Source organism: Cupressus sempervirens, chromosome 6 (assembly GCF_028749045.1).
Source record: "Cupressus sempervirens isolate cs-2001-9-10 chromosome 6, ASM2874904v1, whole genome shotgun sequence".
In the NCBI taxonomy this organism is placed as follows: Eukaryota; Viridiplantae; Streptophyta; class Pinopsida; order Cupressales; family Cupressaceae; genus Cupressus; species Cupressus sempervirens.
The window spans coordinates 654991361-655011242 of NC_143123.1; the positions used below are offsets into that span (position 1 = coordinate 654991361).

The 19882-nt window shown below is 32.2% G+C and overlaps 1 pseudogene; it reads left to right on the forward strand.

Moving 5' to 3' along the window:
- LOC149553898 (uncharacterized) overlaps positions 1 to 19882 on the forward strand; it is a 72611-nt pseudogene that overhangs the window by 43640 nt on the left and 9089 nt on the right.

A 19882-nucleotide genomic window follows, 5' to 3' on the forward strand; every position in this document is an offset into this window, starting at 1 on the left:
CACATGGTGTCTACAACATAGGAGTATGCATCATTCATTGAGTTGTCATGTTGACAACATAGTTATCTGTACTCCTCATTTAGCACATGTTGTCTACACCACTGATTTGCATGCTACACCATTGTAGGCTTATCCTCACATCATCACACTTAATCTTGTGCTCAATGGAGGATAACCTGTATCTGGTGGACATGTGCCTATTTGTATGACATACCATGATGCTGACTTCTATACATTCTAGAAGCTCTCCTGAGGCCTTTATATTGAGGCACTCCTAGTGTACTCTTAATCTAGTTATTGAATGAATATCGTCATTCTGATCATACCACTACTACATTTAACCTCAATTTTTTGACCAAAATTTTCGACCATCAACTAAATAAGTTTAGGTTGGTCAGAATGTTAAGTCAAAAATTTATATTTTTTACATGTAAGCCCCGTGTTGGTCAAAATTTTAACCAACCTGGGGGTGGGGGTTGAAATTTTGAAATTTTCAAAAAAAAAACAAAAACATTTCTTAGTTCGTCTTTCACGTGTGGGTTCATTTGGGTTTTTTTTTTTTGTAGAGGGTAGGGCTATTGTTTAATGTCAAATACAATCGCAAGCTCACATGATCCTTTTATTTTGGAAAAAGATGAATAGAAAGATGAAGATGTGTAGGAGTGTTTCACGCCTAAGTCACGTCGGCTCCTCCTACAACTCCATATGCATCGACTTTTTCAGGTTAATCTTCACTTTCAGGTCAAATAATCATGAGAAGCAGCATCAATAAAGACTTATCATATGCAGGTGTTTTCTTGTACTATTATTCAACATCAGAAGAGTGTAGATCTAAGCTGAGAATAGAAGAGCAAGGATTTAATCTTGTTTCTTTGGTTTTCAGTATGGCTTCAGAGAAAAAAGCATCCTTATCAAATGTCGAGGTTTGGGCAATGAAGGTAATTAGCTCTGTGGGGATCATAATGGTTAATAAACAACTTATGTCTGGATACAACTTTAGATTTGGTATGTTTGAATTATTTGTATTTATTGAATTTCATTTGAATAACTGCTTAATGGATACTTTCTCTAGGAAGAAATAGCATGGAAACTGCTTAATTTTTAGCTTTTTAATTCATTCATTAAGACTAGGATCAGTAAAATTGTAGTTGTATTATTTTGTCTCATAGTGACAGGATATGTTTATTGTTCATATTAATTACAATTTAAGATATGAATATAAAATCCATGGTCCTAAAGTGTACAATCCTATTTAATGGTCTTTTACTATCATTGCCTCATTCTCATTTATTCTGTAAACACTCCTTATTTCATAGAACTTGCAATTTTCTAGTTAGAAAAACTGATACTTTTTATAAAAAATTATTTAGGTATAGATGGAAAATTACTAGCTGCACTCAGAAGATGAATAAATTCAACCAGTTGTCAGACCACTAGCTAATTATTGTCCTGCTGAACTAAGTTGCTCTCCTATTTTTGTAGTGTGGATTGCAGAGTGTACACATTTGGTTAGCCTCATTTTTGTTTTGAGTCCAGGATTGTACTTCTCTAAATACGTATGTATTATCAGTGTGCATTATCACTATGTAGACTGTGTTGTGTTTGTAAATAAAATAATGATAATGTAGGGAAAGAGCCCATTTTATGTATGTTTTCTCTTCCTTGACATTTTGATTGTGTGGCAAATATCCATTTCAATTAAGTTCTTTTTATGTCCAAATATGGCATCAGCTAGTTTTTTCTTGAAATATTCTTGTACCAGTTCATTTTAGAACAATATTCACTCATTGACATCATACAAGGACATTGGGAATCGAATCCTCATTTCAATGGACCCAACATAATTATGGCTAAACATTGTGTCATATTATGTTTGCCATTACCAAACAGCTTTGGTACTAATTAGAAATTGTACTTGTATAATTAGTTATTACAATTACAAATGCTATAATTCTCCATACCATTTAGAATTCAAATGTAAGCAAGCTAAAAATTTGTTTGTGAATGAATAGTTGATTTTGAATGCAAAGTTGTAAGCTCAACAAAGATTCAAAGATAGAGTAGTAAGCTAAACCAACCGAACTCTGGTAGTAAGTGTTGTCTCTATTATTTATTTGTTGAAAATTTTTCATCATAAGCTGTAGAAGCAATTGTAACTTTTCTTGATATTCAACGGAGATAATTACTGATGGTTGATGACATTTGGCTATGGCTTTAATCAATGCATAAAAAATACCACATAAATTGCAATAATGTAACACATTCAAAACCTAAGAAATATAATTTAGTTTTCTAATTAGATGAAATGATCTATATACAATTATAAAACACTAATACAATCACGCAGCATGGCAGTATAACTGCTAGAAGTAGCAATAGCAAACTAGCAAAGCCTGCTGGAAAAAAAATAGTAGTAACAAGAAATTCAATACTTATGAGGGGAAGTATTGGGATTCATTAATTAAACCCTAAATAAAACACATATTCATCGTATGATTGAGGTTATGGTACATAGGCTCTACAATATTTTCTTTTAACTTTAACATTTGCCTTCCATTAATACAAATCTGAGATGAATACTTTTTAAAGAGTAGAAAAAGCAAATATTTAGGGATACCAGTTACAAATAACTTCTTAGCCACATAAAGACCTGTCCTTATTGAATCTCAGTTATTTTATTAGTACAAATTGAAGACTTATTTTAGCGATGTTGTCACCAAATTTGTTTCAGCAATAGTCAATAACGTGGATTTCTTGATGGAACATGGTATAAATGTCCATCTTGCGATAAAACAACGTAGTAGTGTATTTGTTATATTAAATTACTTTAAAAAATGATATATAGCTATTTAAGTAAAAGATAGGTAGAATAGAATCAGACCAACTATTTGGTGAAGTGTAGACAAAAGAGAATTAGTTGGATTGTTGTTATTGGAGCTAGTTGAATAGGAGATAAGGGTCACAATGAGGAGGTTTCCCTGGCCATATTGGAGGCCTTGGCCATAGAATAAGCTTATGCTTGTATCCATTTCTCTCCTTTTATTGATTGGTAGGACACAAGAAAAGACGAGACCATAGTTAGTGAAACTTTACACTATCATGTCAGCCAAGGATGCTATAGTCACATAGATCGGCCATATGATGGTGGAGAGCAACTTTAAAATTCATGTTAAAGGGACTTGAGAGATGTGTGAAGGGAGTATTGGAAAAATATGAGAGAGAAGTTCAAAAAAAAAACTAGTGTCCCTTTGGTAAGAGAAGTTTGAAAAAAACCTAAGGGAGTATTGGCTAAACAACAAACTAATGAGTAAAATATGTGAGAGAAGTTCGAAAAAAACTAAGAGAGTATTGGCTAAACAACAAACTAATGAGTAAAATATGTGAAAAAAGTACCAAAAGGAAATTTCGAGTCTGAAGGATGAACTTGATCAATTAAGGAAGGGTATTATTGTGACAACTAATCAGGAGGAGCTTATGACATTAAGGCAATAGGTCCTTTCCTCTAACCAATTTGTTACTTTCTCCCTGACATTGGGATGTCTTGTGTATTGCATTTTTGAGTTACATTTATGTGATTCAATTTGAATGTTTTTTTTAATGGTAGCCAATGATTATAAATTGTGTTTCCCCCCTTTTTTTTTACAATTAATCTATTTTGAAGTTCTTATTCATGACTCATATAGTGAAGAAATTTGGAAGACAGTGAATTATCTCATTGCACCTATATATATCTAGCCTTTTAGGTAGTTATACTCTATCGTTAATGAGTCTAAGAGTTGTACACTGTGAACAACTTGAAGTTGGCCAAGTCAAAATGCAGTCAAGGTTAGAAGAAGGGGAGCAAGCTAAGGTAGCACTTATGAGTAGAATCCAGAGGCTGACCAAGCTTATCTTAGTATCTACAAAGAATGCAATTCCTACAAATCTTTCAGATAGCCTTGCTCATCAGCACAAACATTCTTTTGGTGAAGATGAGGTAATTATAATTTATATTCAAGCCTTGCAAATTTCAGATGCTTCAATCGATTTGACAAGTTTTTGAAAGATCTGTGTGTGTATCTTTATAGATTAGTTTTTTGAAGCGAACAATTTACAAACTTAAATCTCAATTGATGCAGCTAGTCAAATCTCAAGCTTATATTTGTTCATCTGATCAATAATGAATTACATGGATACATTTAAGTATGGCAACTTAATTAAGTGCTCACAAGTTGTAACCAACTTGATAGAATGTTAGGAACATATGCTGCAATAAGTAGTCTACCTTTGCCAAAAGACCTATATCTACTTGTCATACCTAAATGGGAAAACTGGCATTTTAGATGCTACTTGATTATGTTTTGAAGCATATCCCTCATACAATGTAGGTTTGAGGCTTTATCACATGTCACATAAGGATTCATCTTTTGGGCAAAAGATAATTGCTATAAGAATGCATCATGATTTCAAATCACTTAATTGGAGAGCCCCTCAAAGACATTGCAACCATATACCAATGCATACAGACTATTCTCTCATAGAAGGATTTAAGGACTGAATAACCTATAAAAATGCATTAAGACAACAATTTTATGCCATAGTTCTCTTTATTCATGCTTGGAACCTACTTAAAAGGTTATCTATGCACAATTTTTGAGTATGCATGCTTGGTTCTTGTCTGTTACACTAACATAATTAAGATCACATCTAGATAAATTAAGAGCCATTCCAAAAGCATCTTGATTTACACACTCTTTAAGTTTATACCTATTGATAAAATTTTGTATGATAATGTTGCCTAGGCCTTTGCTATTTTGATGCAGAGGTGTATTTTAATTCTGACAGGTATAACAGATATCTTAAGTTCTTGATTCTTCCATCATTTCTGTAAGATATAAATATATTTGAGCCATTCCAAAGGCCTTATTCATTGCATGTTCTTCAAGTTTGTGCCTATTGGCAAAGGCTTGCATGATGATGTTGCCCAGGCCTTTGCCTCAAAGATGCAGAAGTGTCTTTTAATTCTGACAGATATAACAGGTACTAAAAGTGCATTGTTTGTATTGTAGAATGGAAGGACCAACTTATTCCAGATTGAATTGATACTTATCTTTATCATTTGATTTTTTGAATTTGAGCCAATGAGAACATGGCTCATATGTAGCTTTGTTTTTGTTCCTATTCAATTGGTCTCAAGCATTAACACCATACTGTATAAATATATGTTCCTCTTCTAATAAATAATGATAGAATCTTTAGCTAAATGCACAACTAGCATAGTTTTTCAAAGGTTCTAATGGCCAAGTTGATAAGATAAGAAGTTTTGTGATTGTTGTGGTTGTAATCCTAAATCTATAGTCTCATCTACATAGGATTATGAAATATCATTTCAAAGTATAACAATGATTGTAATAGTGCATACATACAGACACCTTTTCACAGGATTAGTGATCATTTTCTGTAAATGAATCATAAACACTAGCAATTCTAAGGAACCACAATATGACAAAGGGTCAGGGGTTACTTAAGATGAGACACCTAAGCGATGTGGCTCTTTTTCCTCTCCTAAGGAAATCTCTTATGAATCCTCAATTTATCTATTAAAGTAAATTGCCAATCTTTTAAGAAATATTAGTTTCCTACAAGCAATAGTATCTGGATTAGAGAGGAAATGTGGTAGGGAGGTGCATGTTAGAAGTAGTAATCTTTCCTTGGTTGTATTTATTTATTTATTGCGATAAACCAAGGTATCCCTTATGTATTATTTATTTGTTCTCTAGTCCACATGTAAAGGACATGTCATTCTTATCCTATTGTCCACTTGTGAGGACAACTCATTTTTGTATTTCCTTTAATAAGGAAAATAGATATTTCTCCTTAAGAGGAACTTGACACATTGCACACACCTTTTATGAATGTGGCATTCATAGAAATGGGAGTTACACATGCAAAGACATGCAACTCCTTTCTCATATCTTTAAAAGAGGTGCTTCTCTCTCTCATTTTCATCTAGTCTCCATTATTCACATCAAGTTTTTGATGCTATTGTAAATGAGCTATTTTGCTTTATTTCTTCTCTCTCTCTCTCACATTCTTAAGCTTTTGCCTCATTCATAATGCTTACAAGGGGCTTTCTTTGCTTTCCCCTTATCAAATCTTTGTCTCTTGTGTTGCTTCCTCTTTGGTATTGCTCCATTGATCTTGTATCATTTGTATGGTAAAACTCTTCTTGCTCTCTTGGATTAAATCTATTATTTCATGCTATTTCATTTTATTATATTTTATCATTTCAATCACTTTTTCTTACATGGTATCAGAGCTTTCTAATCCTTGTTTTGAGCTTTTGTGAAGGTTAACATATTGGAGAACTTTGTTGAGAGGCGAAGTAAAGAAAAAAATTCATTCCTTTATTTTTGCAGATTTTTTATTCAATCTTCAAATTTTTTTTCTAACCCTCTTTGGAAGGTTTACCACCAAAGAGTTCTTCATTTTTTATTTTTTCTAACCTCTTTTGGAAGGCTTTCCGCCAAAGGATTCTTTATTTTTAATTTTTTTATTATATCTAACCCTATTTCTATTGCAGGCTTTTTAAGTTTTTGAAATTCAAGTTTTTTTTCTATTTTTTGTTTTAGAAAGAAAAATACAACAGTTCGTATTTTTCTTATATTTCATAATCTATGATCTAGGTTTGGTTAAAATTTTAACAGCATTTAGAAAACATAAAAATGAAAAAACCTTTTAAATTTCATTTGTATCAGAATAGTATTGCAAAATTTATTGTACTATATGTGCAGTATTATTTATTTTTTAAGTTTTAAGACAACAGTTCGTATTTTTATGATATCTCTCAATCCATGATCTGGGTTTGGCTAAAATTTGAACAACATTTAGAAGACATAAAAATGAAAAAACTCTTCAAATTTTATTAAAAATAGAGTTAAATTAAAAAATTTATCGCTCTCTGTGTGTAACACTTTTTTTCAATTTTTTGAAATTTTTATTTTTCCTTTTTTTCAATCTGACCAGTGGTTTTGCAGGGAACATTTTAGTTTTTAATTTTGACTCTCTAAATATCTTAATAATTATTTAACATTCTTGTGGATAATAAGTCTCACTTTTTTATTTCAAATCTATTATTTAAATTTTAAACGTAATTTTTAAAATCATTTCGACTTTAATTCCAAAAATCAAGTTAAATAACTCAAACTATCATACTTGGAAAACTCATCTTTCATTTATATTCCATTTTAAGCATATTTTAGATGTTGCTACTGACCCTTCTGTAGTTCCTTGTGCCTCAGCTACACAAGATGAACAAAATGCATGGAATACTAAAAATGAGGAAGCCCTTGGCCTCATTGGTATATCTCTTAACCCATATTTATATGTTCTAATTTCTCATTGCACTAATGCCCATGAAGCTTGGGATATTTTAAAGCAAACGTATGATAGGCCATCTGAATCATGCAAGATTCAATTGCAAGATAATTTGGAAGACTTGAGGTATATTATTTCAAATCTATGGATGAATTTTTACTTAAATTTGATTATATTAAAAGTCAACTAATTGGATTAGGTGTTACTCTCACTGATATTAGATTAATTACAATTATTTTAAAGAAATGTCTTCCTAGACAATTTCAACAATTAATTACTAATGTTTATTCTCAACTTGCTATTCCTACTTTGTCTACTCAATTAACTTATATTAGTTTTCAAAATTTGTTACGTCAAGAGGAAGCTAAGTTGTTACAATTTGGTACTCTTAGATCTAATGAACATGCTTTTGTGTCTAAAAGTCAAAATCAGGATTTCAAATCTTCTAATAATGATTCTCCCAATACTTATAATAATAATAATCACAATAATCATCTAAACATTCATCGTAATAATACTCATCCCAATCAATTTAATAAAAAACCTCACTATACTTATTGTGGAAAAGATGGTCATGTAACTAATAATTGTTTTAAAAACCAAAAAGATAAGCAAATTATAAATAATAATAATCAAAACTCTCATCCATCTCGTCATGCTTTTACTATTAGTTACAATGTTGCTAAAAATTTAGAATGGATTATTGATACTGGTGCATCTCAACATGTTACTTTTCATAAAAAAGTGTTTGATTATTTAAAACCCGATCCTTCTAATATTCCAATTCAATTAGTTGATAATCATAGTTGCAAAGTTGAAGGATTTGGTAATGTTAGTATTTCAAAAGGAAAATTACATGATGTCCTTTATGTTCCTGAGTTGAAATACAATCTTCTTTCTGTTGTAAAATTATGTCAAAATTACAAAGTTGAGTTTCATAGGGACATGTGCTTTGTTATTGATCCTAACACTAATGAAGTTGTTGCTAATGCTAAGTTAGGCCATGATAACTTATTTAAATTTTTTGGGTTCACCTCTTCTAGACACTCTTTGTACAAAGATATTACTTTTAATATGGAGCATGAAAGGCTTGCTCATTTGAAAAATGAGCATATCTCATCTAATACAATTGAAAATTTACCTCTTATTGCTTCATCTAAGATGGCATGTACAAAATGCATGAGTGAAAACATGAAAAATACCAAAGGTTATCAAGCTTATAATCCTATTACTAATAAAGTGCACATAGCACGAAATGTTTGTCTTGCAGGAAATGGTGTGCATGATTCTTCTAATGCTCAAAATGAACAAGTTCATGGAAGCAGAATTGTGTTAGTGGAGGACCAACCTCATTCTCTAAACCCTACTCCTCATATATCTACCTTTATTCCTCCTATTCTTTCTTACAATGATAATGGTAATGATGCATTTATAGATCATGGTAATAATGTTAATATTGATAATGGCAATAATGCTAATGTTGAAACAAATGATGCATTCATACATCATGACTCTTTCTCTAGTGATAAATTTGTTAAAAGAAAAAAATAAATGGTTTCAAAAAGTACTTAGTAAAAGAGATCAATTTTTAGAATGGGTGGACTTCAACCTAGGAGGATTAATTACTGCAAATATTGTTTGATGTTAATACTTCTCTTTCATCATCTTTGGCATTTCTCTTTAGTATGTTGCCTAGAAATTATGTTCTATATATGATCTTAATTCTATTTGCATGATTTCATACCATGATAGTTTAGGTATATCTATTCATGTGTATATATGGGGGCCCACATATATATCCTGATAAATATACAAATTATTGTGTCTCTTGTGACTTATCAAATATGAGTGCATTCTTTATTTCACATAAGTAAATTTATTTTATTTATTTTTCTTATTCCTTGGGATTATGAGTTATTATACACTATTGCCTTCAACATTTATTTTGTTCTACTGATTGGCACATAAGTGCAGTTTATGCTTTTTTAGCATCATTCTACTGCCATATTGGCACTTTATGGTTAATACCATTTATTATTGGAGTTTCCCTCTAATTTTAGTTAATTTGACCCATCTTGAAGGCATTTTACTCTTATTTGAAGGCAGTCAATAGTTAATACTCATACTTCTTCCCTTTGACATCTTTGAAAATATGTCATATAATGTTATGTATACTTTATTGCTTCAATCATGAGTCATGCAGGCTATGGATTGATCACCCATTAACCTGTTGTGAAATGACTTATTAGTGGACTGCCTATATCCATGTGATTGATGCATTGTTGATTTTGGTTTCATTATTTGGCCTTGTCTATGGTCATTTGTGCCTTTTATATTCCTTTCTTGAGGTTTTTGATAACGTATTTGTTTTTTGTAGGATATGATTTATCTTAATTTCTTTGTGGTACCAAGTTACACTTATATTTACATTATGAGAGTTTACTTATACATAAAAAGTTTCTAACTTGAATATAAGATGAAATTATCCTTGAGGATAGTTGCCTTTTTTCTTGTTTTTATGTTTCAGGTAATCCATCAAGGCACATACAAGACATCATTATTTGTTGTACAGATCCTATGCCACATGAATCCAATTGAAGATGTAACACACTTGAAGGACTATCCACTTCTCTTGGCTCTCCAATGATGTACCCACAATAATAAGAGACCTCTTGCACAATGAAGATATTTCAAAAAAAAATCAAGTTGTAATATTGAAAATTGAGTTTGACACCCTTTGATAAAATCTCCCCAAGTAAATATTAAAGGGGGATGTTAGAAGTAGTAATCTTTCCTTGGTTGTATTTATTTATTTATTGGGATAAACCAAGGTATCCCTTATGTATTATTTATTTGTCCTCTAGTCCACATGTAAAGGACATGTCATTCTTGTCCTATTGTCCACTTGTGAGGACAACTCATTTTTGTATTTCCTTTAATAAGGAAAATAGATATTCCTCCTTAAGAGGAACTTGACACTTTGCACACACCTTTTATGAATGTGGCATTCATAGAAATGGGAGTTACACATGCAAAGACATGCAACTCCTTTCTCATCTCTTTAAAAGAGGTGCTTCTCTCTCTCATTTTTATCTAGTCTCCATTATTCACATCAAGTTTTTGATGCTATTGTAAATGAGCTATTTTGCTCCATTTCTCTCTCTCTCTCTCTCTCTCTCTCTCTCTCTCTCTCTCTCTCTCTCTCTCTCTCTCTCTCTCTCTCTCTCTCTCTCTCTCTCTCATTCTTAAGCTTTTGCCTTATTCATAATACTCACAAAGGGTTTTCTTTGCTTTCCCTTTATCAAATCTTTGTCTCTTGTGTTGCTTCCTCTTTGGTATTGCTCCATTGATCTTGTATCATTTGTATGGTAAAACTCTTCTTGCTCTCTTGGATTAAATATATTATTTCATGCTATTTCATTTTATTATATTTTATCATTTCAATCACTTTTTCTTACAGTGCAGCAATGCTAGTTTTCCCCAATTGAGTAGCCTGGCCCAACCTACTCAGTTCGTGTCCCATGAGGCAAAATGACATGGTTGGTTAGTCGATGCTCACAACTTGGGTTTAGTTGTGAAGAACTAGTATCTAGGCTTCCTTCAATTAAATAGCCAACATCTAGTTGGTTAGCTTATGGACCAAGGGGTCAATTGACTTGGTTGGTTTTTCTGTTCTTTTGGGCTTAATTGTGAGGAACAGTCTCTGGGCATCCTATAGGTCATTCCCATTAAACTCTTAATATGGTTAGCTATTGGAAATATGCAAAGAATTGGATTCAGTGCATTTAGGATATTATATTTTTCAATAGGAATTATATGTATATGATCTACATCCTTGATTTTAATGTTCAGTATTAATTGATTACAATTCTCTCTAAATTGAATTTCAATTATTTACTAGAATGCTAATCAAGATCAAGTACATCCCTAAAGGGTACATTATAAAGAATCTGCACATCTATATATAATTGTGTTCATTTCCTTGGAATTTGTGTATTGTTCAACACTCTGCTACTTGTGATACATTTGCAGTCTATATATGTAAAACTCACACACCACTTGAATCCATAATATACACGCCCTAACTGTGCATTTATATCCCAGGGAACCCTCATACCCTTGTTTTTATGGCAAGCAATTGCATTTTTGTTGTATTGCACCGCACCCACAAACCCTGCACTACACATATTTACTGCTAAACCACATTCTCTTTATAGTTTGAAGCTTCCTGTGAGTTTATGATGCAGAGAAACTACATAAAATTATTTCTATGCTAAGGAGTGATTTCAAACAACTTACAAATTTTCCAAATCTGCATATCCACTTTCATTACATGGTGGGTAAGTACGTTCAAACACATCCTTGAATATCTCTAAACATTTTAGGGAGATCAAAATCTATATTCAACCCAACTTGAGATCTTTAGTTCATAACCTAAAACTTTCATAAATATATATGTCATCTAGTTTGATACAAAATTTCACTCTAAATTCAAAATAACTTCCCGAATCCTTATACCATCTTGGACTCAATATCAGTATTACAGGACTTCCACATCCATGCATTCTTTGATGAACCAATTTAAAGTTCAGACCAAAATCAATCTTGCATTCATTTGAATCAAAGATCAATATCAACTTTCTTGACTTGCCCCAGAGATTCCCATCTCTAGGCATATATCTTGATTCTTCATTATGTCAAACACTTGGCTCACTATGTTTCCCCTGTTATTGTTCTACATATTTCTCCAAGTTGATATTTGTTAAATAGTTGGAATACAACAAGGCCAATTCCTTGCAACACACTATATTTCCAAATGCCAATTCTCTACTCCAATAAAACATAGCATATAACATGAGGACTTTTCTAATAACATCTATCTCATCTAACTATTTAAAACATAAAATATGCTATACTTAGAATGTTCTATTTAAACTAAACCAATTTATAACTATTCTATTTTTCCCTCCATCTATAATGAAAGGATAAAGAAACTAGTCTTATTATTCCATTGGTAAATGTTGTAACAACATCAGGCAACGAATGATGATAATGGAAATTTAAGTGCATCCATCAAGGACATGCTTGTTTAACTTTAATTCGGTTTGATATTTTTGGGTGTTACTTTGGTTAATTGACTTATGTTGTTATTTATGGAAGTTTAATTGGATGTAGTCATAAGTTATATCCATGGATGAAGAAAAAAAGTTAACTGGACTTAAGAAATTATTTGAAGTGTTAAATCTAGAAGGCATTCTCTAACTTGTAACTTTTTAAAATAAATAACAAGCAATAGATATTAGCAAAGCAAAGCAACAAAATGCCAAATTTGATAATGTTAAAAGCAACAGAATGCCAAGAGCCATAAATTTATGGGAACTTAAAATGATGTTTTATCCACAAGAGAGACCATATGGTTGAAGTCCAAGGAAGAAAAGGGGTTGCCATGTGTTTACTAGTTTTTCTGTGGGAATTGGACCCTCTTCTTTTCGATGGAAGAGAGGAATCTAGGAGTACAGCCTAATATTCCTGTTGTCTTAGTTTTTGATAACTAGACTAAAGAACTATTTGAAGTTTTAAATCTTAGAAGGCTTTCTCTAACTTGTGATTCTTATAAATAAATAGGAATCAATAGAAAATAAGCAAAGAAAAGCAACAGAACACCAATAGCAAGAAAAAATTCTTGGTAAATGTTGTTTCCTCCACAAAAGAGATGTTAAGGTTTACGTCCAAGGAAGAAAAGGGTTTTCATGTCTCTACTATTTTTTTCTGTTGGGAAATGGATCCTCTTACTTCAGATTGAAGAGAGGAATTTAGTTGTATTGGTTGATATATTTGCTGTCTTGTTTTCTATACCAAACTCATATGAATTGTCTTGGTAAACATATTGTTTATGGCCCCAAGTCCCCTTCTATTCTACACCTGGACATATGATGCAGAGATATTCAACCTACTAATGTTCCTTGTATCTCTTTTACATTATATTTGTATTAGTTTACTAAAAATGGTTAGTATTAGCTTACTAAAAATTTTACAATATATATGGGTCAAATGGGTAGCACAGATTACAAAACTGATGGAACATAATTAAATAATAGTGAGGAATAATCTAGCACATACATGATTAGTGGGAAAAGTGTGGAATACGAAGTGTACACAACCACCTAAATTGAATTTTAAGTTGTATGAAAAGGGGTAAGCATCTTAGCAAGGTCCAAAAGCAACTTTAAACATTTTATTTTAAATCATTATTAACATCATTTGATATTATCTTAGTTTCTCGCTAGTATCCCATTTGATCTTTATCCATTGCAAATTTCTTTGCTAACAATATTCTATTCTTTAGCTCATGATGAAGTGCAGACTCCTCCTTTGATTGGCGGTCCAGTATTGCCTGCTACATTGTCGGCAACAAGGACCATGCAAACATCATTGTCTATGCCAACTAGAACTGGTAAAACCTTGTTTTGGTATATTTTGTAATGTGCTATATTTTGTAATGTATTTCTACAAGTTGATGAAAAATGAAGTAGCATATTAGTGCTTAAATGATGTCTACAGAAGCCTGCATACACACAAACACATGCATACACACACCACGCATACATACATACATACATATATACCCACACATAGAGAGACATGGACATAGGCAGGGAGATAGACCAACAGAGAGCAGTACTAAAATTGTCATTTAATTTTTATGATGTTTCAGGTGATAGACCAACAGAGAGTAGTACTAAAATTGTCATTTAATTGCAACAAACAAAGGAAAATAAGATTAACACTAGTACATTTGACCCCATTTTTAGACCAAAATTTTTGACCATCTATTAAAATGTTTTTGATTGGTCAGAATACGGAGGAAAAAATATGGTTTTTTTAAATCCATGCTCGTGTTGGTCAAAATTTTGACCAACATAAGCTTAAAATGTTAAAATTAAAAAAGATTTTGGCCTAACATGCGCGCGGGAGCTGTAATTGTTGTCGAGAATGTCAAGGGTTTTCCCAGTGGTCGATCGACAAAAGAGAAGAGCAATGGGGTGGGAGAGCAACATGGAAGGTTGGATGGTGCAATCACCTACGACAAGATGGGAAATGAAAGAAAGATCAGTGTCTTTAGTGATGTGGTGGTCAATCTAGTCTCCATAGGATTTGATTTTGAAATAAAAATTCAAAATGGACTGCTTTTAGTGTTTGATCTTTTATTAGTGGGGGTTAATATGTTTAATGACTTCTTTGGGGCTAAATTTAGATTCGAACTTCCCTTGATTCTTTGAAAATAATTATTTCTTCATCTGTAGGTTTGTTGTGTTTGTTTGGTTTTAAGTTTTTAATGGTCATGCTTTGATATACATTATGTTAAAGCATATTCATCTGGATCTTTATTACAGACAATGTACATCAATATATCATATAATATGAATTAGTAACTAAAAGTTTATAACAAAGGAGGGTATTATGATCATGCACAAATACTAGAGAAAACATGACTAAACAAGGGAAAAGGAAATGAAAAGCATATGTAAACATAATAAGAGATAGGTAAGTGGTTTCTGTCGCTTCAGGATAAAATTCTTACTTTTAGAAAAAAAAGGTTTAAAAGATAAAACTAAAAGTTAAAATACAATATCAAATCTCTATTTGTATCACATTCATTTCCATGCTTAATGAATAACGTTGAAATTGGGACTTTGTTTTCTAGATTTCAGTTGAGAAATTGGTTGGATTGGGGTTCGCAAGAAAGGTGCATCTCTTCAATTAGTTGTGATTCCATGTATACCCTTTATCTTCTTATTTTTTGATTTCCTTGGTTAAATGGTATTTTTTAATCCTTTGCAGCTTGCACTAGCTATCCTTTACCCATAGGCATTCCTAGACATGGGTCACTCCTATACTTGGAGAAATTTTTAGTGTACTAGCACTTATTTCCAACATTGAACCATTTCGCTACATTCACTTAAAAAGCCAGGAAGCATCACATATCCATTTGGACATGGCTCTTAATTATTAACTATGGTGCTGAGTAGTATCTCAGTCAAGTTCCATGGAGTGATTAAACACAAAGGCATAATGTGGTTGAATGACAAAGCTGGGAAGTGCCTATCTACTGCCATATTATTCTATTACAAGATGTGTATAGCATTTAGACCAAGATTTGTCAATCCATTTAAGGAAAAGTTTATGCAATTGAATAAAAAATTAAAAAATAGTCCAATTCAAAACCAAAATTTGCCAATCAATTCATTTTTTTGTACTTGAGTTGATTTATCTGTTATCCAGCTTACTTGGGTTATATTCTTGTGTAATGTATAGGCTCAATAGTTATGGAACGTATGAAGCTACGTGGAACTGTAATATATTTTGACATTCCACTAGAAACAAATTATTATGCATTCCATAGGGGAATGAGGATCATTTTCTTTTCTCCTATTAGTTAATACTTTTTTTTGTGCACATCTCCCCTGTCAGTTGTTAATATAGTATCTATGTTCTATTAGTTTGTAGAAATGGCCTCTAATGGAGTGTACTTATGGGATTTAATTTGGTTCTATTGCATGTGAATGACATATGTAATATATGTGTTGAGAATGATGAATTTGGTTTTGAAGCAATCCACTCATCTCTTGATGTCTGAGAATATTTTACTCACGAGTTTTGTATGCTATTTAAAGACATTATTTTTGCTAAGTTGTAAGAAGAAATCTAAGTAACAATGTTCATTTTTTATTTTTTTTGTACTAGATATAGATGAAGTCCACAATGATATCAAGCTCATCAACTTAAGAGACTAGATCAACTGATATATCTCACAAAAAAATCCAAAATATGTTAGTACATATTACATCATGATCAATACATAAATAACATCCCTGACTTTCTGTAATAGCAAATCAGCAAAATAAAATATCACTAACTATTTGAAACTATACATCAAAGCTTAGTTACTACTTTCATTGTAATCTTCCCAACTCCAATGTCCATGAGGATGGGAAACAATTGACAACTTCTCATATCAAAATACCTTTTTCTGTTGAAGAAGATCTTGTTTCTTCTTATATCCTTCTTAGATTTTTCCTCTGTTTCCTTTTCCTTTTCATTGGATTGGTTCTAGAATTCCATTGTTTGATTATGGAAGGAGGGATTCATTTGTTTGTTGTATGATCATGTATGGCCATATCTCATCTCTTGCTTGTGTGACCCTTACAATCCCATCTCCAAGCAACTTCAGGAACTTAACATGATTTCCATTGTCATAGCTACTTGTGAAGCAACATTGTTTGAAGACCTTGGACCCAATAGGGTAACGACCTACCTATAGGTAAGGAGATCACTAAAAGACAAGTCTTTTTAAGTTTATAGTGTTTTTCACCCTTAGAAATAGCAAGAGCAATGTTGTTTCTCATTAGCACTTTACAAGGTTCATTGCCATAGATAGTAGGATGATAAAATATTTTGATGAACTTGAATAAGGGAGAGACACCGCCTATTCCAGCCTTCCAAATTTTTTCTCCACATTATTCTTAACCCATAGCCACATATTCTTTTAGTTTTGGTTAACTGCAAAAGAAATTTCAAAGCATCTCATCTATTAATGAGGCCTGCCCATTAAAAATCACACTTTTTGCACTAGCTTGAGGGGACCTTCTCATCAACCTAACATATTAGATTATGTCTTAGATATTCTAGCACCAGGGGCACGACAAAGGAGGTCCAATTTATTAATTAAGATATCAACATTCTCTTCATCTAGCTGCACAAGCAAGGCTGTATTGTTGGTAAACTAGATATTTAGGAGGTCTTCATATTTTGGTAGCATAATACTTTTCATTCTAGGAGATCTCACATCATCCCTAAGGAGATGATGTACAACATCAGCTGCAGTAACAAAAAGAGCAAGAGCTAGGGGTCAGCCTATCTAATAGATCTTTCCAAGGGGAAAGCCTCTGATAAGACCTCATTAGCATCCACTTGAGCAGAAGCACCTTTTAGTAAGATACTAACCATCCTGCAACTTTTCTTAGGAAAGCCAAATGCCTCTAAACCATCATCAAGATAGTGCACTCCACCCTATCCTATGCTTTTTCAAAATCTAATAAAATAACCTATGTTTATCAATGTTGTAGGGCTTACATTATAATATTGGTATCTAAGGTTGGGGCCTAGAAGTATATCACTTTTACATGGATAGCATATTATGATTTAGCAGGCAAGTTTATATTAGAATTATAGTTTATAAAATATCTTAATATCATATGTTTGTACTCCAAAGTTGAGTCCCAAACATCTTTGTTGGTATTTGTGCTTTTGAAGTTTTCTTTTGTGTTCATTTTTTGCTGTATTAGTTAGTTTTCTAAATAAAAATTGGTTCCCATATTTAACTTTATTCTCACCTGAGAACTCACTAGTGTTATTACAAGAGTTTTAGGTAGGAATTGTAACAAAGCAAGCATGTGCTGAATCAATTTTATCAGTTTCTATGAAGTTTTATACTGATCTGAATTACAGCGTTCATGAGAATCCAAAATCTTTGTAGTTTTTTTAACTGAATTTCTATAAAATGTGCTCCATAAAAGTACTTTTGAGGATGAAAGTGATGATGATATAGATCTGGATGAATAGTTTGGTACTTTAAGCACTACACCAAAAGTGCCAGAAGAAAATGTCACTGATGATGAGATTGTTAAATTAGACATTGAACTTGACAATGAAGGAGTTGTTGAACTAGGCAATGACCCCCCAAAAAAATTAAGGCTTGGATTTATAGTATTTTCTATTGAAAACTAAAATATGTATGTCATAGTACATTTTGAGTCTGAGTTAGTATTTATTTTAGAGATTCTACATGATTGATGCTGTTAACATCAACTCCTTAATTAACATATGTAGTTACTGATAGATGGGAGATCCCTCTATTGAAGTAACTAAAGAGCAATGAGATTCTAGCCAAGCAACCAAGGGCAAAGCAATGGAGGCAATGTCAAATGGTATAAACTCTTTGCTAATAAAATACCTAGATTGGATGTCATATATTATTTCTGGAAGGGTATCACATAGATTTCCTTTTGCATTTGTTATAATCTTAGATTTTCTTAGGTGATTTGGAAGAGGCTATAAACTATCTTACAGAAGCCATTATGTGCAATCCCACATCTACAATCCTATATGCTAACCGAGGTGAAGGCATAGCTACTAATTTAACGATTCTTTAGTCTACTATATTGGCATAATTTTTAGGCTACATGAGAGATCGTACGAGATCGAGTTACTGATATGAGACAACATAATGATTTTGCAGTTGTTGTATATGTTAAGATGAGGAAGCCCAATGCAGCCATTCGGGATGCTAATGCTACTATTAATGTTTGTACAACTTTTTAATAAGGCTTATGAAATTTGTTTTTCATCCTATCACTTTGTTAAGGCATTAATGCACTTCACCATTCCTTGGTTTTGCCTCCAAACCATATTAAAGTCTAGGGGAATGTGCTTTTTTACTTCAAACAATCTAATCCAATGTTTATAATAGTAGAGTTCTATTTATTAGAATATGATACATTTTCTATTTTGGGATGTCCGGGTTACATACTCCATATTTGTAATATATGGTTCGATTTCTTTTTTTACTAGTCTAGTTTTAATTGCTTTAAAAAAAATTAAATGACTATTGTTTGGAATTATCAAGTATAGATTAACCTAGACTCTACCAAAGGCCATAAAGCATGAGGAATGGCAAGAGCAATGCTTGGTAATTGGGAAGAAGTTGCCAAGGATCTGCATCTAGCATCAAGTCTTGATTATGATGATGAAATTGCAATTGTTTTAAAGAAGGTAACAAGGCATTTGCAATTGTTTTAGTTAAGGTAATGAACAAACTATATGCATAGTAACAAACATTTAGAGATGGTGGGCGATAATCATTTGATATGTACACACAGGTTGAACCAAATGCACATAAAATTGAAGACCATCATAGGAAATATGAGTGACTATGCAAGGAAAGGGATGATAGAAAGAAAGAACGTGATAGGCAACATCGTCGAGCTAAAGCTCAGGTAATATAAAGTCTGCACTATTATCCTTTTTTGTAACTTTCATAATGCCTATAGCTAATAATGGCCCTAATTCATTTTAAGGCTGCCTATGAACAAGCCAAGAAACAAGAGCAATCTTCAATAGGTAGGAAATCAGGTGGAATGCCTAGGGGCTTCCCAGGTGGAATGCCTGGCAGCTTCTCTGGTAGAATACTGCGTGGAATGCCTGATATGAGAAAGATCTTGAATGTTTTGTTGATCAACTTATATGGATGGTTGATTTAACATCTATTTTCTAGATTTCAATTGAGAAATTAGTTGGAGTGGGGTTCGCAAGAAAGGTGCTTTGTTGATCAACTTATATGGATGGTTGATTTAACATCTGTGTTCACCTTGCTTCTTGTTGATTAGTATTAGTTAGTGCTTTTGTTCCACATGTCCTAAATTAAACTTGGTTCTTAGCAATTTTCTTATTGTTTTTGGTCCATATA